The sequence below is a fragment of the Martes martes genome (assembly GCF_963455335.1).
Source record: "Martes martes genome assembly, chromosome: 11".
NCBI classification, from domain to species: Eukaryota; Metazoa; Chordata; class Mammalia; order Carnivora; family Mustelidae; genus Martes; species Martes martes.
The window spans coordinates 56,694,436-56,721,191 of NC_137899.1; the positions used below are offsets into that span (position 1 = coordinate 56,694,436).

General features: G+C 41.1%; 1 pseudogene across 1 annotated transcript in view; it reads left to right on the top strand.

Annotated features, from left to right (window-relative positions):
• Nucleotides 1–414: 414 nt before the first annotated feature.
• The window catches only part of LOC308352460 (large ribosomal subunit protein eL6-like), a 45,734-nt pseudogene continuing 19,392 nt past the window's right edge, over nt 415–26,756 (top strand). Inside the window, exons 1-3 of the transcript in view lie at nt 415–479; nt 5,753–5,801; nt 14,563–15,533. The product of the transcript in view is annotated as a large ribosomal subunit protein eL6-like (transcript). The remainder of the gene's footprint in view (nt 480–5,752; nt 5,802–14,562; nt 15,534–26,756) is intronic.

Below are 26,756 nucleotides of genomic sequence, written 5' to 3' on the forward strand. Positions count from 1 at the left end.
ACTAAGCCCCCCAGGCGCCCCCAGATCCAATATAATTTTACTTGCAAGGCCTGGGTTGCTATGTTGGAGCTTAGTATACAATCATGTCAGATCTGGCTCACTGGGTTGTGGTGTGGGGCAGGGCATACACTGGGGAAGGGCTTATGGAGAAGATGTGCAGAGGAGTGTAGGTAGCAATTTCAGGTGTTGAGAAGGTGCTGGTGGTTGTGGTGGAAATAATGAGAGGAGTAGGTTCTGTCATGGATGCATGGGGTAGAAAACAAAAGCTGTAATCTAGTACACTGAGCAGTGAACACAGCAGCAGGAGGTCCCAAACCATGGAATCTAAGCAAGTCAAGTTAAAGATGTTGCAACCAAGTGCCTTACTTTGGCTAGTGCTGTTTAGACACTCCGGCCTGCCATAAGGATGAAGCGATGGCTCGTGCAGCCAGGGGCACTTACTGTTTTGGAAGCATTTTGATAGATGCAAAATTCATGAGGTAAGTATTTAGCTATTTCTGAAAAATAGAACTCTCTGGGATTCTCAGGGTTGATCCGCTGAGGTATTTTTGCAACTTGGTCTTGAGGCTAATAGTCATCACAGTCACTTCTCTCCTGGTATGGAGGCAATCCGGGATGGGAAAGTCCCCATGTCCAGCAAGGCTGAAATGCTTTGTCTTCCTCATCTGTCTCTTCTTGGCTTGTGGCATTGCCATCTGAGCTACAGTTGTCTCCCAGAGAGAGCTCTCACTCGGTCCCGGGCCATATTGTCTGAGGTGTTGGTGTGCTTGGGGGTGGCGGAGGCCAACCCTGGGGAAGGATGGCCTTCCCAGGTGGAGGTCCATGAATGATGGGAATGGCTGGCTGGTGTTAAATTCTAAGTGTATATATATTTAAAAAAAGGACTTTTATTTTGGGGCGCCTGGCTGGGTTGGTCAGAAGAGCATGTGACTCTTGATCTTGGGGCTGTAAGTTCAAACCCTATGTTGGGTGTAGAGATTAGTTAGAAATAAAAATTTTAGGGCTACCTAAAATTCACTCAGTAGAACATGCAGCCCTTGATCTCTGGATCCTGAATTCAAGCCCCAGGTTGGGTGTGAAATCGTTTAAATAAATAAGCTTAAAAATATTTTTAAAAAAGTTCTGAGTGTATATGCTGGAGGCTTGATTCAGGACAAAACTACAAGTATGGGTCCTTCTGTTCAGTGAGTGGATCTCAGTGAACTCCATTGGATCATTAAGGGGACACCTTGCAAGGAGCATGCAATGTCCGTGACCAAGATTTTTGGAGAATCCATCCACAATTTAGATAATGGGTATATTGATACATTAATTGTAGGGACATTTTGTGGATAGCAGCTTTACAATCTAGAGATTAACCCATTAGAATTATAAGAAATTCATCGGGGCACAAACCTGCCATCCAGATGAGTCTGATTTGGCTATATTGGGAAGGCCATTTTGTCTGGGAGATAATTTGTAAGTGTAAGGAAGTGTAAGTGTAAGGAAGGAGTAAGGAAGTGTAACTCATTTAAGTATCACTTTCATTGGCACCATTTAATGTGGATGGAGGTGAGCTTTGGATCAGGGTCCATGCTCCAAGACATGCTGGGTAAAGCCCTTCTAACAGGGTCCACCGGCATCTGGCATGCAACTGTACACCTGACTGATTTTGTTCCAGCATGTCTGAAACAAGGTTAGGGTCCAGGGGTCTACTAGTAACCCTATTATCCAGGCTGTGCACAATAACAGTCACAACCATGACAGAGAACACTGCATTTGACTAGCGTGGGGTTTCCTTCTGTTGAGCAATCTGGATGCTGACCAAAGGATGAGTGTACTTGCTCTGGAACAAGAGATCATTTACGTCTTCCTCTAAGGTAGGGTAGGGGCGTTGTCTCAGTCTACTGAGAGCAGCTATAGATCCCAGGATTTCTGTTTGGCACTTCTTTCCTAATGTGATGGGCATCCACTAGGCAGAAGGCCTCTTCTCCTTCCTTTGAGATCTACACAGATCTACTAGTGGGTTCTGGAGCTGTAATTTCAATCTTCTGCAAAATTTTTGATATATTTACTTTAGTTAGGCAGCCTTTATAACCCAAATAGTAAGGCAAAGCTGGTGGCCTTAATTACCCTGGCGGGACCTGGCCATTGTCTGGGCCAATGACATTTGTTTGCTTACTTGCTTGTTTGTTTATAGAGTAGGCTCTATGCCAAACATGGGGCTTGAACTCATGATCTTGGGATTGAGAGTGGCGCACTCTACTGATTGAGCCAACCAGATTGGGCCAATGATATTTGTAGAATTGTGATTGCTAAGCAATTTGGTAGAGGTTTGACTCCTTGGGCTCTATATTATAACAGGGTCATATTGCACAATCTGCCCTTGATCAGGTTGCCAGCATGTGCAAGATGGTGAGATGGTATAAAAGTCAACACGGTAAAGAGAGCATTGTTCTGGTGAGCAGATGAGTGGTGTCCTCTCTAATATGGAGGTTGCCTGGAAATGCTATCAGGGAAGTCCTTGAAGGAGACTGATAGTCAATGTAGGAAATTTGGAGATACAAGATCTGGGAATTAAGCAGTATTATAGCCTGAGATAAAATTTCTATCCGCTTGGGGACCACTTATTGTTTAAAAGCTTGAGAAACAAGTAGGTCACTATGCCTGTCTTTTGTAAGTCTAGCCTCTTGGGGCTGGTAAGCTAGGTTGAAATTCCATATGATTTCATGTTCTAAAGCCTGTGACCAAACAACTTGGGAGGTGAAATGGGCTCCTTGATCTAAATCTATGATATCTGGTGAACCAAAGGAGATGATCATATACCTGGTTAAGAAGGAGATGACATGCTGGGAAGTGGTCAGCGGAGTCTAGTAAAGTTATCAGTGATGGTGGTTATGTACTTAACAGCTTTAGCAGAGGGTGACAGTGGCCAGAAAAAAAATCAATTTGCTGTTGTGAATAGGGTTTGTTACCCCAGGAGATACATGTCTTCCAGAACCTTCCAGAGTTTTCTTTGGGAGCAAAGAGGGACACTCACTGATTGGGTCTATTGTCATTGTGAGGGGGACGCAATGACAATAGGCCCAGTCAGTGAGTGCTATAACTCCCCTATGGCTTGTTGGAACATGGGCCCACTCTGCTAGTGGGTATGGCATCTCTGGAGTTATAGTTGTGTCCAAAACTGTGTCTGATAATTTGGGAGGTGGCTCATGCAGGGCCTTGGAACATGTGTAATTTGGGTAAGAAGTCTACAGTGTTATTATAATGTGTTCCTGGTGTTTGTTGGCATGTGTGCAGAGACCATCACTGGCATATGAGAGTTGGCTCTGTATTTCCAAGTAGAGATAATCCAGATAGGCTTTCCCTGAATCATGAAATTATCCCTTTTGTTACTGTCCAGACCAGGCTGTGGGCCTATTGGCTACCATCCAGGGGTCAGTAAAAATGTGTGCTCGTGACAGTCTCATTTTTATGGCCTGTTTTAGAGTTAGGCATGCTGTCACCAGTCTTCCAGTTGGGCTGAGCTAGGAGAGCTCCCCTGCACTAGGGATATGCAGCTAGCAAGATGATATGCATCAGTCTTTCAGCAGGTGGCATTGTGGACAATGGTGTTGCTGCCCATCCCCTTTCCATGTTAGGCAGTTGCTCCCAAAGTGCTCCCCAAACTATTAGAGGGGCCGGCAGTGAAGGTGCCTCTAGCAGCACCTCAATGTCAGTGGACAAAGGGCTAAGCATGGGGGAAGCCACATCGTCCTGTAATTTGGAAAAACCCTTGACAGCTGGTTTAGCACTTTCCTAAAGTTACGAATTCCCGTTTTACAGCGAGGCGTCAGTGGCCAGGCTAAATCTCTTGCACTGAAACCCTAAACAAAGGCAAGATGGGAACTTGGTGTGTGAAGCTGGGAGCCTGTTAATATCTTTTTCTGTAAAAGGGTCCAGTAGGTTATCAAAACTTGGTGCTTAAGTGTCATGTACCTGACTGCTATTTGGGGCAGAACCCCATTTTCAGCCAGGTAGAGCCACACTTAGTCCAGAGACTCTGAGGTATAATGAAGCATCACCAGTGATTCAGTTCAGAAGTGTGAGCCTCCAGGGACTAAGGCAGAGCCTGCTGCAATGTCTTGTTGGCCCAGCCATGATGCAGTTTGTGGAGATACTCCCCAGTAGAGAACGCTGATTTAGGGGCATCTGGGTGGCTCAGTTGGTTAAGTGTCTGCCTTTGCCTCAGATCAAGATCTTGGGGTCCTGGGATTGAGCCCTGTGTTGTGTTCTGTGCTCAGCGGAGAGTCTGCTGGTCCCTCTCTCTTCCCCCTGCTCCTCCCTCTTGTTCTCCTCCCATCCCTCACCCTACCCCTGCATGTGCTTGTGTGTGGGGGCTCTCTCTCTCAAATACATAAAATCTTTAACCAAAAAAAAGAAAGAGAAAGAAAAAAAGAAAGAAGCTGATTTGCACATAATGGCTTTATAGGCCTGTGTAATATGGATGAGTGTAGAACATGTTGTCCAAAGATGAAAAGACCTCATATGCGCTGTGCCTGCCATAGTGTAATGGGAGGCTTCATTGTAAGAAGTTGATTTTTTAAAAAAGACTTTATTAATTTATTTGACAGAGAGTGAGTGAGCACAAACAGGGGGAGCAGCAGAGGGAAAGGGAGAAGAGGGTCCTCGGCTGGCAGGGAGCCTGATGCGATACAGGGCTCCATCCCAGGCCCCAGGGATCATGACCTGAGCCATAGGCAGACTCTTAACCAACTGAGTCACCTGGGCATCCCAAGGAGTTGATGTTTTATAGCAAGAGGAATTTTGCAGCCTCAGCTGAGCACCATGTCAAGAAACTTAATAGAAGTAGCCAGTCCTTGGGTCTTATGTGGGGCAATCGTCCATCCTCTCTGCTGTAGGTGTTGTGGTACAAGGTGTAAGTCTTCCTGGATGATATCCTCAGAGGACCTCCACGATAGAATGTCATCTATATGATGTTAAAGGCAGCAGTGTGTTAGTTTGAGTGAAACTCGAAATTGTCTGCTTAGGGTATATGTGATGGAGAGGCTGTTTAGATAATCCCTAGGGAGCTCATTAAAATTATACTGGGTGCCCTCAAATCGAGGTGTGGGTCTTCAGTTATTGAGACCAGGTAAAACATGTTGGCTAAATCTTGGAGAGCAAAGTAGGGGCTCTGAGTCCTTTGGATGTCATCTGTCATGTTTATAATATTGGGAATGAGAGCTGTAGTGGCTAGAACCTGTGCTTTTAATACTAAATTGTTAATAGTAAAAAATTTTTTAAGGAGATAGAAGCTTATTGAATATACTGCAAGGGAGTAGTGTGCAGGACAGCAAAAGAGAGGCCGTCTGGCACGAGTCAATTTTTAATAGTCAATTGTTAATCTTCATTCATTGACGGCTGGATTTAAAACTGGCCAGATAGAGTTATTAAAGGGGGGAGATGGTGAGCCTAATGACCCTGGTGTCAAGCATAACTTTAATGATGAGCCAAAAGCCCTCTGTATCTTACTTCAGCCAGTATTGCGGTGTATTTACCTTTTTCACTGGAGGAAGCATTTGAATAGGTTCCCATCTGGCAGCTCCCATAAGAAAGCCCAGAAATTTAGGTTTACCCCACCAGGTTTGTGGATGAGTGAGGAAACCCATACCTACAGTAGGAGAAGAGAGCTAGCCATCATCATTGGTAACTGTCTTAGATATATGGTGCTAACAGACACATGTAGCTTAGTTTGTACTCTCTTTACAGTTTTACCTGCTATGCCTTATAGGCGGTATGAGGTTCCCTTGGGGAATTTAGAAGGGTTACCTGGAATTACTGTAACTTGGACTCCTGTGTCTAATAGAGCCAAGAGTATTTATATCAGACCATTAGAACTTGTGCCATGAGACTTGTGATATCCCACAAGGTCAGGGAATGCAGTGTGACAGCAGCAAGGTATACAGTGACAGAAGGACATTGTCCCAGTCATACTTGCCTTTGCAAGAAGCCATGACTTCCTGAGTAAAGGTGCCCCTATCATCCTGGTTAGGACTCTGAGTTCTGGTGCCCATCCACAAATACAGGGGTCAGAGAATCAGAGGCTCCTTCTTCTAAAGGCAGTGCCTGGTACCTTGGGAGCCCACACTAGGTGAGAGTAACCATTAATGAATGGACTTATGAAAATCTTAGCCAATTGTCCTAATAGTCAGTAGCTGGGTCTGTGCTTAGGATCAGGAAATACACCTGGCCTAATACCCACTGGGGGAATTTACTCTCTGTGGGGCAATTAATAGCCAGAAACAACATCTGAGACACCTCAAACTAGCTTTAATGAGCAATGCTCTGAGGTTCTGGTTGTTTCTTTTGGAGTTTGCACTTTGGAATGGGAAGCCTCAGTAGCATTCTGAATAGGCAATATGCTGCAGTGAAGTGGAGAGTGGTAGAAAATGTGTGGTCCAAGATGATCTTGTACATTCTCCAGGACCTGTGAGTAATCAACTTCTGTATCTCAATTTTCTTATGATCTTTTGTTGAACTGTGGCTCACCAGGGATTTTCTTAGCAAATATTGGTTTAACAAAGTCATAACAATTGGTATCACAAACAGGATGGTAGAGCTATGCTTGCAATTGATCACAGGTGATGTCTTTTAGCTGCAGTGGTTGAATGATTGGTTCTCTCAGGTGAGCAATTCTATCTGGGAAGTGTTCATTCTTTACTGATGTTCCTTTCTGCTACTTTGTGGAAACAACCACGAACAATGTCCAATTTTGCCTTATTGTTTTTTTGTTTGAATGATCTATCCTTTGTTGAAAGTGCAGTATTGAAAGTCCCTGCTATTATTGTGTTGATGTCTATTTCTCTCTTCAGGTCTGTTAATGTTTGCTTTATTTATGTGTTCTGATGTTGGGTACATAAACATTTTTAAAAAAAGATTTTATTTATTCATTTGAGAGAGTGACGGAGAGAGCACAAGCAGGGGGAGAGGCAGAGGGAGAAGCAAACTCCCTGCTGAGCTGGAAGCCGGATCTGGGGCTTGATCCCAGGTCCTGGAGATCATGACTCGAGCAGAAGGCAGACGCTCAACCATCTGAGCCACCCAGGTGCCCCAAATATTTCAACATTCCAACATATCCTTTTGAAGGATTCACCCCTATGTTATACAATGACCTTTGGTTCTTGTTGCAGATTTTGGCTTAGAGTCTATTTTGTCTAATGTAGCTGTAACTACTGCTGCTTTCTTTTACTTTCCAATTGCATGGAATATATTTTTCCATTACTTTGCTTTCAGTCTATGTGTGTCCTTTAAGTTGAAGTGAGTATCTTGTAGGTAGCATATAGTTGAATTTTATTTTTTGGTCCATTCAGCCATTCCATGTCTTTTGATTGGAGAATTTATTCCATTTATATTTAAAGCAATTACTGGTAGTATGCCCTTGCACACTGAACTACTGTCGTTTTGTTAATTATTTTCTAGCTGGTTTGTAGTTACTTTGTTCCTTTCTTCCTCCTTATTTCCTCTGTGATTGGTGATTTTTCTATTACATTTTTCAGTGCAGTTATTGTATTCTTCAGCTCTGTGATTTCCATTTGACACTTTTCTTTAAAAAAAGCTTTTTAAATTTTATTCATTTGAGAGAGAGAAAATGAGGAAGGGAGCAGAGCGGGATGGAGAGGGATAAGAGACTCCACTGTGAGTGTGGAGTCCAACACAGGGTTGATCTCATGACACCGAGACCATAACCCTAGCCAAAACCAGGAGTTGTACACTTAACAGACTGAGCCACTCAGGCACCCCTGTTTGGTACCTTTTTATATTTTCTATCTCTTTGTTGAAATTCTCAGTTTGTTTATGCATTGTTCTGACCTATGACTTATTTTTTTAAAAAGATTTACTTATTTATTTTAGAGAGAGAGTGTGAGAGTGGGGCAGAGGGAGAGAGAAAGAATCTCAAGCTGGGTCCACACTCAGTGCAGAGCCCAACACGGTGCTTGATCTCAACTTGAGATCGTGACCTGAGCTGAAATCAAGAGTTGGATGCTTAATTGACTGAGCCACCCAGGCACCCCACTATGACTGTTATTTTGAACTCTTTATTGGGTAGATCACTTATCTCCATTTCAATTTATATCTAGGAATTTATTTTTTTCTTTTCTTTGGAATATATTCCACTCTTTCTTCATTTTCCTTGACTCTCTGTGTTGGTTTTTGTGCATTGCATAAGACAGACACGTCTTCCATCAGAGAGACTGGTCTTGTGCAAGAGATAAACCTTGCCAGTCAGCCTGGCCTGAGCTCTTCATTGCCTCTCAAAATTTTGTGATTGCCCAAACTACCATTTTTGTTCTTAGTGGCTCCCAGTAACTGAAGGTGTGCCAAGACCTGACAGTATCCCAAAGGGAAGGATGATAGTTAGCAACTAGATGCAGGCATATTAGAAGCTTCACTCTCAGGCGGTAGTATGAAAGTTTGGAATTAAACCCCCTTTAGAGAGAAACTGGGAGATGAGCATTTTTATCTGTTTCCTCTGTGCTGAGCCCAGATGTAGGGCTCAAGGGGTGGGGGCAGGTGGACTTCATCAGAGCCTATTTAAAAACTACTTCTTTGCTGTGAATGCAAGCCCCATTGACTATCAGATTTGTGATCCAAATCCTCTAATCCTCAGAGAGAAGCTGGCTCTCCTCAGTGAGGACCGATCCTAATGAAATGGAGTTGGGGATTCCCTCCTGATTGCGTGACACTGTGCCTGTGGGGAAGTTTATGGTGAGAGTGTATCTAAGTCTTTCCCACTCATTTTTTGAAAAAGATTTTATTTATTTATTTGATATATATAGAGAGATCACAAGTAGGCAGAGCAGCAGGCAGAGAGAGAGGGAGGAAGCAGGCTCCCCCAGAGCCTGATGTGGGGCTTGATCCCAGGATTCTGAGATCATGATCGGAGCCGAAGGCAGAGGCTTAACCCACTGAGCCATCCAGGTGCCCCATTTCCTACTCATTTTGATTTGGGTATTTTCTTGTTTGCCTGATGCGTAAAAGTGGTTCAACTAGGGACGCCTGGGTGGCTCAGTTGGTTAAGCAGCTGCCTTCGGCTCAGGTCATGATCCCGGCGTCCTGGGATCGAGTCCCGCATCGGGCTCCTTGCTCAGCAGGGAGCCTGCTTCTCCCTCTGCCTCTGCCTGCCACTCTGCCTGCCTGTGCTCGTTCGCTCTCTCTCCCTCTCTCTCTCTCTGACAAATAAATAAATAAAATCTTTAAAAAAAAAAAAAAGTGGTTCAACTAACTTCTGGATTTCTCTCTACATCATGTGTAGCTGTCTTTCTGATGCATCCACGGGAGGAGGGGAGTTCAGGAGCCTTTTATGTCACCATCTTGGTCTGTCCTTCTTCTTTCCTTTTTCTTTCTTTTTTTTTTTTTTTAAGATTTTATTTATTTATGTGTCAGAGAGAGAGACTACGTGCACAAGCAGGCAGAGTTGGAGAGAGAAGCAGCCTCCCTGCGAAGCAAGGAGCCAGATGCAGGACTCGATCCTAGGACCCTGGGATCATGACCTAAGCCAAAGGCAGTGGCTTAACCGACTGAGCCACCCAGGCGCCCCTCCTTTTTCTTTATTTTCAAAACTTTTCCCTCTTCAACTCACTTGCTTCCCATGTCACTAGGAAAAGAAGAGAATTTCTATAAGCTCCCACTACCCTATCTACTCACCCAACAGCAGCTCTACCAATTGCTATTTCCTCCTTTTTGTGACTACGAGTGAATCATCTGCTCTAAGCCAGGGTCAACTAACCCAGCGGTGGGTGCTGGGGCCTGCTTGGACCGGCTCATAACAGCTGATTGTTAACATTGTAGGAATATCGTGAGCTGGTTATTAGACCACCAATAGTTAAGAATTAGCCACAACAGGAGTATTTATATTATAGGAATCAGCAAATGGTACAAATTGGTGCTTTTCCTCATGTTAACCTGTGGTTAACATGTACTCCTTGCCTATTCATGCAACATACCTTAAGTTATACATACATACATTGATGTTTATGAGATGCATGCATGTGGATATGTGTAACTCTAGTTCATTCATTTTTACTGTCCTACCCCACTCTATAAGTACATGAGCTTCATTTCCATCAGTTATATTCTCTGCTATATTCCTAGGGCTTGGAGCAATACCCACAACAAAGTAGGCTCAATACATATTTATTTGATGAAACAAACGGGGAATTTTTATTTGATGAAACAAATATTTATTTGATAAAACAAATTTTACCTCTGCCATCTCTCTGAGTTAATATGTCAATCAGTTATTTGGGAATTTGGTAGATCTTTTTATTATTACTATTATTATCATTACTAGTATTTTAAAAAAGATTTTATTTATTTATTTGACAGACAGAGATCATAAGTAGGCAGAGAGGCAGGCAGACAGAGAGAGGGAGGAAAGCAGGCTCCCCGCTGAGCAGGGGAGAGCCCGATGCAGGGCTTGATTCCAGGACCCTGGGATCATGACCTGAACCAAAGGCAGAGGCTTAACCCACTGAACCACCCAGGCGCCCCTATTATTATTTTTTTAAAGTAGAGTCTGTGCCCAACATGGTGCTCGAACTCACAAACCAGAGATGAAACGTTGCATGCTATATATGGACTGGGCCAGCCAGGCGTCCTGGAGTTCAGTAGATCTTAATATGCTGACCTACTGGGGTTTTCAAACCTCATCAAGGAATTCATGTTGCATGTCCTTTACAACCAGAAGAGGACAAGCTTGAGGGGAAGAATAGATAAGAGATGGCCAAAAAAAAAAAAAAAAAAAAAAAAAAAGATAAGAGATGGCCAGTCGTAACTGTGGGAGACCCTGCCTGGTTTGGGGATTCAGATGAGATCCAGCAGCGTTCAGGGTGGTAGGACAGTAGACTGTTTTGGGGAGTCAATGCCACCAGATGGCAGTATGAGCATGCTGGAAAGCCAAGGTCAGGGCTTCGGGCTACAGGGGACCCTGAATGCAGGTAGGTGACTCAAAGGTATACACTTCCATTTTTTTTTTTTTTTCCTTCCTTGGCCAACTCATCTTATATTAACATTAATCTTTTGCAGCTTTATATAACTTCTTGCTTTATATGGCCCCTTACATTTGACAACCCTAAATATAAAATATTGGAGCAGAAGAAACCAGATTCAAAAAAATTTTTTTAAGTTTTAATTAATTTATTCATTTTTTAAGTAATCTCTGAACCCAACATGGAGCTTGAACTCATGACCCCAAGATCAAAAGTCACATGCTTGTCTGACTGAACCAGCCAGGTGCCCCCTCTAAATTTTTTTATTGAGATAAAATTCACATACCCTAAAAATTACCATTTAAACTATTTTAAACTGCATTGAGTTGAGTAAGTTTTAGTATATTTACAATGTTCTACAACCATTATTATTGTTATTTCCAGGATATTTGTATTACTCCAAAAAGAAACCCTGTACCAGTTATGTAGTCACTCCCTATACTCCTTTCCCTCCATCCTCTAACAACCATTAATCTACTTTTTGTCTCTCTGCACTTGCCTATGCTGTGCATTTCATATAAATGGAATTATACAATATGCAGTACATTTTTTTTTTAAATTAAGTGGGCTCCATGGCCAACATGGGGCTTGAGCTCACAACCTGAGATCAAGGATTGCATGCTCTGCTGACTGATCCTGAACCCTGGGATCATGACCTGAGCTAAAGGCAGACACCTAACAACTGAGCCACCCAGGCACCCCTGCAGCCCATATTTTTAATGGCAAGATTTATCTATGGTGCCAAAATAAGGCCATGTTCTGTCTAAAATATCAGAGTTTATACAGGATGGGAAAAACATACAGTTTTGAAATAATTAGTAACTCTAACTTGCCTTAATATTTTATAACAGAGTTTTAGGGACTACACAAATGGGGTTTCCCTGACTTCTTGGACAGGAACACACCTTAATTCTTTTGATTGCAATGAGTTAGAGACTAAAGGATTGAAGCAACAAAGACTTATTAATGCGGTTCATGTCCCCTTAATTCCTTAGCAAATAAAAAGCAAAGCAGGGGCCCCTGGATGGCTCAGTTGATTAAGCATCTAAGGTCATGATCTCAGGGTCCTGGGATCAAGTCCTGTGTTGGGCTCCCTTCTCAGTGGGGAGTCTGCTTCTCTCTCTCCCTCTGTCCCTCTCCCAGCTCATGCTCCCTATCTCTATCTTTCTTTCAAATAAATAAAATCATTTTCTTTAAAAAATGATTTTATTTAAATCATTTGAGAGAGAGAGATGCACATGAGAGAGAGAATGAGCAGGGGGAGAGGCAGAGGGAAAGGAGGTTCCCCACTGAGCCAAGAGCCCGACATGGGGCTCGATTCCAGGATCCCGAGATCATGACCTGAGCTGAAGGCAGATGTTTAACCATCTGAGCCACCCAGGCACCCTTCAGATAAATAAAATCTTAAAAAAAAAGAAAAAAGAAAAGTAGTATCCAGACATGACCCACCATGTATTCAGGCTCCTGCTGAAGGCAGGATTCTTTCTGTAGTCTTCACGGCTTTGAGCCCAGACTGGTGACAACTCCTGACGGGTTTTGCCCACAGCCCACAGCACTGACACTTATGGGGACAGCTGAGCGTTTATCAGCAACAGTTGAGGGAAGCAGGGAGAGGGGTTTGGCCTCCTTTCATAATCTTCCCAATGGTGGAAATTGTGAGTTAACAGCAATGCTTAATCCCATCTTTTTTCATCTTATTTGGGATACGTAGAAAATAGATTCTCTTGAAGTGTTTTTATAGCCAACTATATCAAAAAGAAAAACAAATGAAATTTCTGACCTCAGGGGACGTAAGCCCGGTACTGAAAGATGCTTCAAATTCTATCCTAAATGGAATATCACCTTTTCAGTTAGTGAAGGGCACAGATCTTTCTTTAAAGCAGTTGTCACTAGCTGTTAGTTCTTCTGTTGACCATGAAAAAGAAAATCATTACTACTAGGTGGGAGGGGTGTCAGGCCCAAGAAGGTTTTTCTGTGCAGCTTCCAGAGTGTTGAGTTAACATCTTCACTAGTTAAAATACAGAATCTTAAGATGTGTATGCTTTAAAAATTGGAATTAATAGAAGTAAAAATGACAGTAATGTAGGAAGAAAGTGACTCTACCTAAGTCATAAATTGTTATAATAGGGAAATCCAACCATATCTTGAGAACTACAAAAAAATTCTGATTATATAAAGTGCAAATAAAAGGCAAGCATAGGGGACACCTGGGTGGCTCAGTCAGTTAAGCATCTGCCTTTGGCTCAGGTCATGATCCCAGGGTCCTGGGATCAGGTGCTGCATTGGGCTCTTTGCTCAATGGGGACCCTGCTTCTCCCTTTGCTTGCTGCTCCCCCTGCTTGTGCTTTCGCTCTCTCTGGCAAGTAAATAAATAAATAAATAAAATCATAAAAAAACAGAACAAACCAAAACGAGACAAACATGAACCCCTGGAAGAGATTTTCATTCATTTAATATCATTTATTACATATGTATTTTCCGTGTACTGTGGTGGATGTACCATGGTCAAGAGGATTGGGTTGCCCTTAAATATTCAATTCTGATTACATAATTTTAAATGATCACAATGAAGAAGGATAGAGGAACATAGGAACATAGAACATAGGAAGAAGAAGGCAGTCTGCTATTATGAGATAGTTTCTGATTAGTTCAGATTCTAAAAGATTTTATTTACTTATTTGACAGATGGAGATTACAGAGAGGCAGGCAGAGAGAGAGGAGGAAGCAGGCTCCCTGCTGAGCAGAGAGCCCGATGCGGGGCTCGATCCCAGGACCCTGGGATCATGACCTGAGCCAAAGGCAGAGGCTTTAACCCACTGAGCCACCCAGGCGCCCCTAGTTCAGATTCTAATACAAAATTTACAAATGATGGAAATAAGGAAATATAACCAAGGATGAGTAGGGAGAATGTCATAAATCTGTAAAAATGCTAAGGCCCCAAATGAGTTGAGAATTGCAGATCTGCTGAGGACAAATAAAAAAGTTTATAAATCAGGGAGGCCTGGGTGGCTCAGTTGGTTAAGCCACTGCCTTCGGCTCGGGTCATGACCCCAGGGTCCTGGGATCGAGTCCCTCATCAGGTTCCTTGCTCGGCAGGGAGCCTGCTTCTCTCGCTGCCTCTGCCTGCCTCTCTGCCTGCTTGTGTGTACTCTCTCTCTCTCTCTCTCTCTGGCAAATAAATAAAATCTTTAAAAAAAAAGTTTATAAATCATATTTAGAGCAAAAAGATAACAGGAGAATTAGGTCTGATGCTAGAGGCTAACTCTGTAATGTGAACAAGTAGCAGAGTTAACAGAATTCTTTTGAGTCTCTCTTTTATGTCAAGGAGAATGTTTTCGTACTTAAAAAGGTAAAACAAAAGTGGGCTGGAAGGAACTGGAGCCTAAGATGGGTGAGAAATGAAGTACAGAGGTCCAAATAATTTCCGTCAACTAGACTGCATGAATCGTGTCCAGAGCAAACTCAGTCCAGAATGAATAGTAGTGATTTTGTGATTTGTGATTTTGAAAATCAAGGAGAATGACACCAAGATTTTGTGATTTTGAAAATCAAGGAGAATGACACCAAGATTAGATATCAGCAAATACAGTGGCAACTTTCCAAAAGAAGAGGATGGATCGCTTTCCTGTCTTGCAAGAAGGCAGGCGAAAATGCCGAGAAGCCCGATACTAAGGAGAAGTAACCTAGAGCCAAGAAGGCTGATGCTGGTGGCAAGGTCAAGAAGGGTAACCTCGAGGCTAAAATGCCAAAGCAGGTGAAGCTCCATTGCAGCCGAAACCCTGTCCTTGTTAGAGGAATTGGTGGATGTTCCCGATCGGCTATGTAGTCCAGAAAGGCCATGCACAAGAGGAAGTATTCAGCAGCTAAATCCAGGGTTGACAAGAAAAAGAAGGTTCTTGCTACTGTCACAAAACCTGTTGTTGGTGACAAGAATGGTAGTACCCGAGTGGTTAAACTTTGCAAAATATCTAGGTATTATCCTACTGAAGATGTGTCTCAAAAGCTATTGAGCCATGGCAGAAAACTTCCAGTCAGCATTTGAGAAAACTGAACTAGCATCACTCCTGGCACGATTTTGATCATTCTCACTGGGCGCTACAGAGACAAGGAGGTGGTTTTCCTGAAGCAAGTGAGCACTGTCTTGCTAGCTGTGACCAGACCTCTGGCATTCAGTCGGGTTCCTCTGCATAGAACAACAGAAATTTGTCATTGTCACCTCACCAAAATTGCAATCAGCAGTGTGAAAATCCCCAAACACCTCACTGATGCTTACTCAGGATGAAGAAGCTGTATAACCCTAGACACCAGGAAGGTGAGATCTTCAACATGGAGAAAGAGAAATGTGAGATTACAGAGTAGTGCAAGGTTGATCAGAAAGATGTGGACTCACAAATTCTGCCAAAAATCAAAGCTGTTCTGCAGCTTCAGGGCTGCCTCCTCTCTCTGCTTTCTCCCACAAATGGAGTTTACCCTCATAAATTGATGTTCCAAATTTCTTTCAAAGAGGGGCACCTGGATGGCTCAGTCCATTAAGTGTCTGACTTTGGCTCAGGTCATGATCTTGGGGTCCTGGGACAGAGCTCCCTGTCAGGCTCTGTACACAGGGGGGAGTCTGATTCTCCCTCTCCCTCTCTCTCAAATAAATAAATAAAATTAAAAATAAATAAATAAAATGTCTTACAAAGAACCTAATTAAATAACTGATCCATTAAAAGAAAAGAAGAAGAAGAAGAAGGTGGAGTGCTCAAACCCAGTTTTGCTCCTGAGCAAGATTCAGGAAAGGATTATCTGAAGTATCATTTAGGGGCTCTCACCAAATAAACACATTATTAGAAGTGAGAGTTTGCTAGGGACATGTATTTTCAGATTAACCTTTCTTTATTTTGATAGGGTTAATGAATTTGTGAAAAAGTGAAAAATGATAGTAAATGCAGGCTTCTACAAGGTTTTAGAATAGTTTTCTTTTTTAAGGATTTTTTTTATTCATCTGACAGAGAGATCACAAATAGGCAGAGAGGCAGGCAGAGGAATAGAGAGGGGGAAGCAGGCTCCCTGATGACTAGAGAGCCTGATGCGGGGCTCGATCCCAGAACCCTGGGATCATGACCTGAGCCGAAGGCAGAGGCTTTAACCCACTGAGCCACCCAGGTGCCCCTAGAATAGTTTTCTTATTACATCTTCCAGACTCCAAGGTCCTTGAGCACAAGGGATTATGCTCTATTTGTCTTTGGGTCCCCAATGCCTAAAAGAATTCTTAATAGTTTGCTAGATAAATAAGTATATTAATTGAATGAAGCATACAGAAATAGGGGTCAGATGCAATCGAGTGGTTACTGGTTAGACAATCTTGCCTAAAAGATCCAGCCAATGGATAGATATCAAACTAGACAAAGAGAAGTTCAAAGTGTGAAATGATAGGTAAAGCACAATACCAATTTGGTTTTGAAATGGATACATTTGTGTGGAATAATAGAGAAAACCTTTAGGTATTTCAGAAGGGAGTATCTGGCTACTTAGTATGGCTGTTCTGGTTAGCAATCAATATTCACTGAAATTAAAAATTTGACTCCTGAGTAGGTATCAGAGATACTCTTCACAGAACCTTAAGGAGACAGAAATGAGAATGTTTATTCTAATTTTTAAAGTTTTGTTTGTAGCAAAGGACAGGAAACAACATAGGGGCGGTAAGTTAGACCTGAGTAAGAGGTTCATGACAGATAAATACAGCAGCTGAGGAACTTTTGCAATAACGAACAATTCATATTACTAAATGTGTATGTGTGGTTTAGACATAACATGGTTAAGACGGAAGCTGATGCTTTAAATTGGACATGGAAATATAGAATTATGAATAGTTTTACTTTCATGAAAATCTGTAAAAAGTTTAGTTAAGTTTTCAGAAAACTGAATTTAAAATTCAGCTTTATTTAAATAATTTTGGCTGGTTACTCTAATATCTATTATAATTTATGTTGCATTTTAATGTAATAAATAATTTTGGATACTATAGAAGAAAAGTGTTTTGAAAATAGTATATGAGATTTCATTTTAATTTTTACTTGTACATGTAGTTTAACTTTTTGAAAAAAAGATTTTATTTATTTATTTGAGAGGGAGAGAGAGAGAGAGCACAAATTGGTGGGGAGGGGCAGAGGGAGAGGGCAAGGGAGAAGCTGACTCCTCCCTGAGCAAGGAGCCAATGGCTGGGCTCAACGACGACTTGGAGTTTGGGGCTCTATCCCAGGACCCTAAGATCATAACCTGAGCTGAAGTCAGACATTTAACTAACTGAGCCACCCAGGTGCTCCTGTATTTTAACTTTTAAAATGAAAATATATTTAAGTTGTGTAAAATCTGAATATATTACAGATTATTTTTAAATTTGGATTGTTGAGAATAAATACAAGTCAACGTCATCACAGATATAGAAAATACAAAAGTGGAGCTCAAAAAGAAAAAAAAAGCTGAAAAGAAATGAAATAGAAAGTCTTTTTTTTTTTTTTTTTTAAAGTAAGTTCTATGCCCATCGTGGGGTTTGAACCCACGACACCCTGAGATTGAGAGTAACATGCTCTGCTCACAGAGCCAGCCAGGTTCACTAAAATAGGAAGTCTTTATAAGAAGCAATCTGCTTAAATTTTTAGAAGTTGGAGTCAATGATGGCAAGCAGGCTTCTGTTGAGAATGATTCACTTAAGATTCTTGAGTAGATTACAGATTGTTTATTTAATGTAGATTTAATAATTGATCAATACAATGAAAGCAGGAAGAAAATTATTCTCTTCAAATACATAACTTGACTGGGTAAAATGAAATCTCTGTAATTTCACATTCTTTACTAAAAGGTTTAGCAATTGGCTGAAGCAATTAGAATTAATTGAGAATTATACATGAAATCAGCAGGTGAATGAGGAAGAAAAACCCTGAGGTTTTCAATGGTTTGTTGAGCAATTATCCTGGACAATGACCGTCACATTCTTCTGTTTCAACTGAATGACTGTAATTTTAATTTTTATTTTCATTCAGGAAAATTTAGTAATTTCCTTTATACCAAAATGCTTTCAAATGGAATACAAAACTATAGAATTTGCATTTTATATTTTGAGTTTAAAGGCTATGTATTTTGTTATGCTGTTACACATCTCACAACCAATTTTCAAGGTCAGCTTTGGCCAACGAAAGTATTTGTGACTAGAAATATTTTGGGTTCTGATTAAAAGAACGGAAATGTCACTGGCACACACATGCTTTTATGGAGCTGGGAAAAGAAAAGACTGAGTAATCAGCAAACAATGATAGCATTTATCAACACAAATAAACACTGACATAGGACATTATTGTAATACTCTTTTTTTTTTTTTAAGATCTTACTTATTTATTTGAGATGGAGAGAGAAAGAGAGCACAGAGGGAAAGGGAGAGGGAAAAGCAGATTCCCTGCTGAGTGCAGAGCTCAACTCGGGGCTCGATCCCTGGACCCTGAGATCATGACCTGAGCCGAAGGCAGATGCTTAATGAACTCAGTCACCCAGTATTACTATTGCAATACTCTTTTTTTTTTTTTTTTAAGATTTAATCTATTTATTTGAGAGAGAAAGAGAGAGAGAGAGCATGAGAGGAGAGAGGTCAGAGGGAGAAGCAGACTCCCCGCTGAGCAGGGAGCCCGATGCGGGACTCGATCCCAGGACTCCAGGATCATAATCTGAGCCGAAGGCAGTCGCTTAACCAACTGAGCCACCCAGGCACCCCAACTATTACAATACTCTTAAAGTAAATTTAACAGCAGAACATTTAGAGAAAGCAGCAGAACATTTCTAGATTCAGAATAAATGATTTTGAAAGTTGAAGCTGGTTAAGACAGATAAATAATTATTGCTATCTAGGATGGAAAGTTAAGTATAGGATTATTAATTTAAGGGCTAGTAAAGTGAGAGAAGAAATCACATACAAAATAAAACTTAAATATTTACATTATCAACTTCAACTTGATTTTAAAGTCATGTTGAATAATTAAACACATGTATGCACACACACTTACTTTTGAACTACCATAAGAAAACAAAGTGACAAATTAAGGAAAGTTTCATTGATATTGCCCTTGTTTAAAAAAAAAAAAAGGTACAGGCTTTTGGCTAAAGAGATGAACTGAGAAAACATTGTCAATTTTAAGCCTCGATTCAAAAGATTGCTGAAGCTAAGTCTGCTAAGAAACAAATGTGGAGGGGCACCTGGGTGGCTCAGTCCATTAAGTATCCAATTCTTGGTTTTGGCTCAGGTCATGATCTCAGGGTCCTGAGATTGAGCCCCACATCAGGCTCTATGTTCAGTGTGAAGTCTGCTTGAGATCTCTTTCCATTCCTCTCTGCCCCTCCTCCATCTCATGCTCTGTCTCTCTCTCTAAAAATAAATAAATAAATCTTAAAAAAAAAAAAAAAAAAGAGACACCTATGTGGCTTAGTAGGTTAAATGTCTGCCTTTAGCTCCGGTCAATATCCCAGTGTCCTGGGATGGAGTCCCACATTGGGCTCCTTGGTCAGTGGGGAACGTGCTTCTCCCTCTGCCTGCTGCTCCCCCTACTTGTGCTCCTGCTTTCTCTCTCTCCCTGACAATAAATAAATAAAATCTTAAAGGAAGGAAGGAGGGAAGGAAGGAAGGAAGGAAGGAAAGAAAGAAAGAAAGAAAGAAAGAAAGAAAGAAAGAAAGAAAGAAAGAAACAAGCAAACAAACAAGCCCAGATGGCCCTGGTGGCACATTTTCTGGTTTGGTGGTTTACTAGAGAGCTGGCTCAGCAAGACTGACCCTGTCTGCAGGGGAACTACTAAGCTGTTGGCTAATGCCAGGGTTTTTGGCAGGTAGAGACTCTTCAAACCTGTTCCCAAGGCCTGGGTGTAAGAACTCAGCCTTGGGTTTACACTCCTAGTGTTTTTTTGAGCCTAAGATGCTTTGATATACTCTTGTTTCTTGGAGAAACTAGATCTTGCCAACACTCTCTTAGTCCAGTTAATAAATACGTAACGCAGGGACTGGGCAGAGTCCTTTCTTGTTGAGTATGGAAGATCTCATCCATTAGGCAGGCCCTGGGACTTTGACCAAGATGCACTGGGTACATCTACACCAGGCCTATGTCATAGTGTAATAAGAATTCAGGGGACTGTTCATATGTTTTACCAGTAAATCCTATGTAAAAATGTGCTATGTGGCTCTAGTGATGTATGTCTGTGTCAATGATCTGGTCCATGTATGATGAAACCTACGATAAAGGCCTTACTAAAATAAGGTGCATATACCATAGCTTAGCCCAATCCAGAAATATTCCTGAAACCATTTCTGAGCTTTGTTTGAATCTGTTGGTCTTAATCATGTTAATAGTAGTGATAATCTTTGCAATGAACGAAAGATTGCATGCAACATTCTGGATCTGCCCAAACATTGAACATCTTGATGAAGCATATACAAAATCACTCTTGAAACACATGAGGAAAGTATTTTGTCAAAAATATTAGATTTTGTCAAAATAATTGGATTTAATTTAGACAAGATACAGGATGCATAAGAAAAGTTAAGAAAGGGTACCTGGGTGAGTCAGTTGGTTAAGCGTTTGCCTTCAGCTCAGGTCATGATCCCAGAGTCCTGAGATCGAGCCCCATGCCAGGCTCTCTGCTCAGAGGGGAGCCTTCTTCACTCTCTACCCATCCCCCTGCTCATGTGTGCTCTCACTCTCTCTCAAATAAATAAATAAAATCTTAAAAAATAAAAAAGAAAAGTTAAAAAAATAGAAGATTTCAAGCCAAGAGCAATCTGTGAACTTTGCAGGAAAATGAAATTTATTTTGAAGTTCACTGGTTACAATTATTTGGTATAAAAACTATTCATTACTAACGTTAGCAAAATTTTACCAAAAAAAACTTACATAGCAAAGTTTCACTTTTGGAAAAAAAAATTTTTTTAGTTGTAGAGAAAATAGTTTTTCTTTTCTTTCTTTTTTTTGTTTTAAAGATTTTATTTATTTATTTGACAGACAGAGACCACAAGTAGGCAGGGAGGCAGGCAGAGAGAGGGGAAGGGAAGCAGTCTCCCTGCTGAGCAGAGAGCCCGATGCGGGGCTCAATCCCAGGACCCTGGGATCATGACCCGAGCTGAAGGCAGAGGCTTTAACCCACTGAGCCACCCAGGTGCCCCTAGAAAAAACAGTTTTTCAAAAACAAAAGATATTCAACAACAATGCCATTCAAATAAAATATAAGGAAATTAGAGCAAAGAAATAAAAAGTTTTTATACAAATTTTATAAATAAGAAGACTCATGTATAAATAACCATCAAACTAATTTCCATAGAGCATGTTTTCTGGCCGTGATAGATTAAGATATAGTCTCAAATGAAGAGATTTTGAGCGAATTGATTAGTATACTTGTTTTGGTTTACTTTGCGATATCATTGAAATGTGTTATCATTGTTTTACCTTGTGATTAAATTGAAAATTTTAAAAGAGGAACTTTGAAATAGTCTAAGGATCTACATGGTTTTAAGAGCTGATGAAGTGGTAATATAACTCAAAACTAGTAAAATGAAGATATTTGTAATGTTTTCTGTTGTAATAATTTATCATATGCATTATAATGTTGCAATGTGATGGTATCATTTTATTATCATGGTGTATAAGGATAGAGATAATGATGCAGAAAAATGTTGGGGTTTGCAGCAAACTGCCCCCCAAAATTCCTGAGACATCTTCAGTGCAAAAAGGTGGTTTTATTAAAGCATGGGGACAGAACCTGTGGGCAGAAAGAGCTGCACTGGGGTCATGAGGAGTGGCCCATTATATACTTTCAAGTTGGGAGGGGGTTAGGGATAGCATAAGTCTGTAAAGAATTTTGGAGGCAAGGTTTCCAGGAACCTGAGGGGGCTAGCTATTGTTGGGAAAAGGTCATTTATTACTGTCTAATAAAACCTTAGTCATGAGACCCTTCAGATGTATATTAGTGGACCATATGCTTGGGGGCTGATTGCCAACATGTATCTTGGGGGGATCTAAAGGAAATTTCCGATGGAATTTTTGTACGTTAAAATAGACTTACAGGTACCTGGGAGGTTAAATGAAGATTGCCTTTTGCTGTTAGCAAAGTATTAAAACAAGGCAGCTGAGCTCCCAGAGGAAGGTCACTCTACCTGTGTCAAGGGCTTGTCAATGGGCTGTAAATAGTAAGGAAAATTAATTTTTTCTTTTGCCTTTTTTCCCACATCAAAAAGAATAGTGATCACTTTGTCGGGGTACAGACTGAAAGGGGCCCCAGGGAGCCTTCTGAGGGGCTGATTTTTTCTTGATCTGGGTGGTGGTTCCATGAGTATAAGCATGTAAAAAGGTATTGAGATACACACTTAAGATTTGTGTACTTTGCTGTATGTAAGTTATATCTCAGCATAAAAGTTTTAAAATTCATGGTTCTTTTTAAAATTTTTTAAAGAGAGCAAATGAGCAAGCATGAGCATGGGGGTGTGAAAAGTAGAGGGAGAGGCACGGAATCTCAAGTAGGCACCATGCCCAGTGTGGAGCCTGATGTGGGACTTGATCTTACGACCCTGAGGTCATGACCTGAGCAGAAATCAAGAGTCAGACTTTTAACCAACTGAGTCACACAGACACCCTCATGGTTTATTTCTGAATCTAAGTATGGCCTGAGTGAGATTTCTCCAAATTTTTTTTTATGATTTTTTATTTATTTTTATTTGAGAGAGAGAGAGAGCGCATGAGAGGAGAGAGGTCAGTGGGAGAAGCAGATTCCCTGCCGAGCAGGGAGCCTGATGCGGGACTCGATCCCTGGACTCCAGGATCATGACCTAAGCCGAAGGCAGTCGCTTAACCAACTGAGCCACCCAGGCGCCCCAGATTTCTCCAAATTAATAAGAAAATACAAAAACTACAATCACTCAAGAAAATTTAAGTTGGGATTACTTCCAGTAAGGAACAAAATTGGGGGAAATTTTGACTATTACAATATAATGATTTTAATGAAATAAAAGCAAGAAAAAGTTTTGGAATAAATATCTAATTTTAAAATTACACATGTCATTATCACTCACCCAGATGTCACCAGTCCGTCAACAGAATAACTAGACATGTGCAAAAATAATTAAATTTAGTCCTCTTGGGAGTTTTTGCCAACTGTAAGTCATACAAAAAAGGTTGTACAGCTATGTTTCTATGTTGTGCTTATGAAGGAATATTCTTCAGAGAAAGAATAATTTTACAGTGTTACCTTCATTTGTGCTTTTAAAAATATTTAGATATATGGTGTATAGGCCTCCTGGGTCTTTTGCCTTAGACCCCACAAATGTTAAGGATGGGCAGGTAAAATGTGGCATGTAGTTAGACTTGTATATCATGATATGGTTGATCTAAAAAAAAAAAAACACTGGGAGAAATAAACTGAAAACCAGTTATGTTTTTCTTTCTTTTTTTTAAAGATTTTATTTATTTATTTGACAGAGAGAGACACAGCGAGAGAGGGAACACAAGTAGGGGAGTAGGAGAGGGAGAAGCAGGCTTCCTGAAGAGCAGGGAGCCGGATGTGGGGCTCGATCCCAGGACCCTGGGATCATGACCTGAGCCAAAGGCAGGTGCTTAATGACTGAGCCACCCAGGCGCTCCACCAGTTATGTTTTTCAATGATGTACATTTATTTGACATTCATTTAGCACCTACATAGCACCTACTATTCTTACTATTGTTCTTAGTACTTAATAAATATTAGCTCATTTATTATTCATAACAATCCTATGACATGAGTACCACTTTTTTCTTCATTTTTTAGATGACAAAACTGACCTACATAACCTAGGCTAGGTAACTTGCCCACAGTCACACAGCTGGTAGTGGCAGAGCTGGGATTGCATTCAGGAAGTCTGGCTCCAGAGTCTTAACCAGTACTCTGCACTTTTTACCTAAATAAACGTAGAGAAGTACAGGGGAAGAAGCTCCAGTCAGTTACATGGGAGTGGGTTCCTGTTGGGGGAGGAGAACAGGACTGGAAGTGAAGGGATGAGTAAAACTGGTAACACCAAAAGAGGAGCCTTGCACTGACCAGTTTGATTATGGGATGTTAGGACTGCTACAACAAAATACTATAGACTGGGTGGCTTATAAACAACAGGAATTCATTTTTCACAGTTCTGGAAGCAGGGAAGTCTGAGACAAAGGCAGCAGCAGATTTGGTGTTTGGTGAGAGCCTGCTTCCCAGCTCATAGACAGCCACTTTCTCCCTGTGTTGTCCTTTGATGAAAGGAGCAAAGGATTTCTCTGGGACTACAATTCGTGATGTAATTGATGTAGGAAAGAACATTGGGCTTTGAAGCCGATGGTCAAGAAAGAATTCTTGAGACCTCTTTGGTGCAAAAAGATGGTTTTATTAAAAGCACGGGTCAGGGGCGCCTGGGTGGCTCAGTGGGTTAAGCCGCTGCCTTTGGCTCGGGTCATGATCTCAGGGTCCTGGGATCGAGTCCCACATCAGGCTCTCTGCTCAGTGGGGAGTCTGCTTCCCTCTCTCTCTCTCTGTCTGCCTCTCTGCCTACTTGTGATCTCTGTCAAATAAATAAAATCTTAAAAAAAAAAAAAAAAAGCACGGGTCAGGACCTGTGGGCAGAAGGAGCTGCACTGGGGTTGTAAGGAGTGGCCGATTATATACTTCCAAGTTGGGAAGGGGTTAGGGATAGCATAAGTCTCTAAGGAATTTTGGAAGCAAGGTTTCCAGGACCTTGAGAGGTTTAGCTAGTGTTGGGAAAAGGTCATTTATTAGCGTCTAATAGAACCTTAGTCATGAGACGCTTTAGATGGACATCAGTGGGCCATATCCTTGGAGGGGGGTGGTGATTGCCAACATATATCTTGGATAGAGGAAATTTCCAATGGAATTTTTATATGTTAAAGTAGACTTACAGGATCCTGGAGGGGAGGCTGGGCTAGGACTCCCTTTTGCCCTTAGCAAAGTATTAACATCGAGGCCCTAGTTCCCAGAGGAATGTCACTCTACCTGTTTCAAGGACTTGTCAATGGGCTGTAGGTAGTAAGGAAATTGAATAATTTTTCTTTTGCCTTTCTTTCCCACATCACTAATCACCTCCCAAAGACCTCACTTCCAAACTCCATCACATTGGGAATTAGGTTTCAACCTATGAATTTGAGGCAGTTTGGGTGGGGGCACATACAAACATTCAAATCTATGGTACTGATTTTCAGTTCCCATAGCCTATTTTTCCATGTTTGATTTTTTCCCCTATCAATGGATATTACATTTGTACTAAAAAACTGCATAAATATGCTTACATACCTGTGTATGCATATATAGTATTTGTGAAACTACTGAGCTAAGGTTTCTGACTCTAAGTCCACCAGGCTCTATCCTTGAGGTTGCCCAACATTTTCAGCAGTTACTTGGCTTAAGAAATTTGGGGCTGGTCCACTGAGATGACATATGGATTATTAAAAGTCTAAGAAGAGTACAGGAATATTTATATGATTTTATGAAAAGTATGTTTAAATTCTGCCTTCATTTTTCCTTTTTTTCATGATTTTTTTAAAGATTTTATTTATTTAATTGACAGACAGAGAGATTACAAGTAGGCAGAGAGGCAGGCAGGGAGAGAGGAGGAAGCAGGCTCCCTGCGGAGCAGAGAGTCCGATGTGGGGCTCGATCCCAGGACCCTGAGATCATGACCTGAGCCGAATGCAGAGGCTTTAACCCACTGAGCCACCCAGGTGCCTCTTTCATGATTTTTTTAGAAAAGTTAACATGTAGAGTATTAAGGAGGGCACGTGTGGTGATGAGCACTGGGTGTTACTTGCAACTAATGAATTGTTGAACATTACATCAAAAACTAATGATGTACTATATGCTGGCTAATTGAACATAATAATAAAAAATAACATATAATGTATTATTTGTTTCAGGGGTATAGTTCTGTGATTCACAAAACCCAGTGCTCACCACAACACATACCCTCTCCAATGTCGGTCACCCAGCCACTCTATCCCTCTTCCACCCTACCCTCCAGCACGCCTCAGTTTGTTTCCTAAGATTAAGAATCTCTTATGGTTTGTCTCCCTCTCTGATTTTGTCTTGTTTCATCTCTTCCTCTCTTCCTCTATGATCCTCTGCCTTGTTTCTTAAATTCTGCATATCAGTGAGATCATATGATAATTGTCTTTCTCTGATTGACTTATTTCACTTATCAAAATACCCTCTAGTTCCATCCACATCATTGCAAATGTCTGCGCTCATTTTTCAAGCATAAGTTAAGAGCACAGACTCTAGAAATGGAAGGTCTGGTTTCAAATTCCTCTCTATCGCTTGTTAGCTATAACACATTGGGAAAATTACTTGACTGATCTCTTTGTTTGAGTTTTCTCATCTGTAAAATGGGACTCATAATAGTATTTATGTTTTGGGTTATTGTGGAGATTGGTTGATTTAATACATGCAAAATGCTTAGAACAGTATTTAGCAGACAGTAACATCACTTATTCTTTGCTTAATGATGCAGAAATCTAGAACTTTGAGCCAATCCTTTTGAGTTAATCCAAGATATTTCTTTTTCTACCCTTATCTGCAGAGAAATGCAAGTCAGTATCCTTAATTTGCACATTGGAATCTTGCTCCATATATGCCAGTGACTTAAGCCCTTGAATGTCCTTTCAGTCTCCACATGAATCTCTGCCTCTGGGTTTTCATTCAGGTTGTGAGTCTTGTTAAAACAAC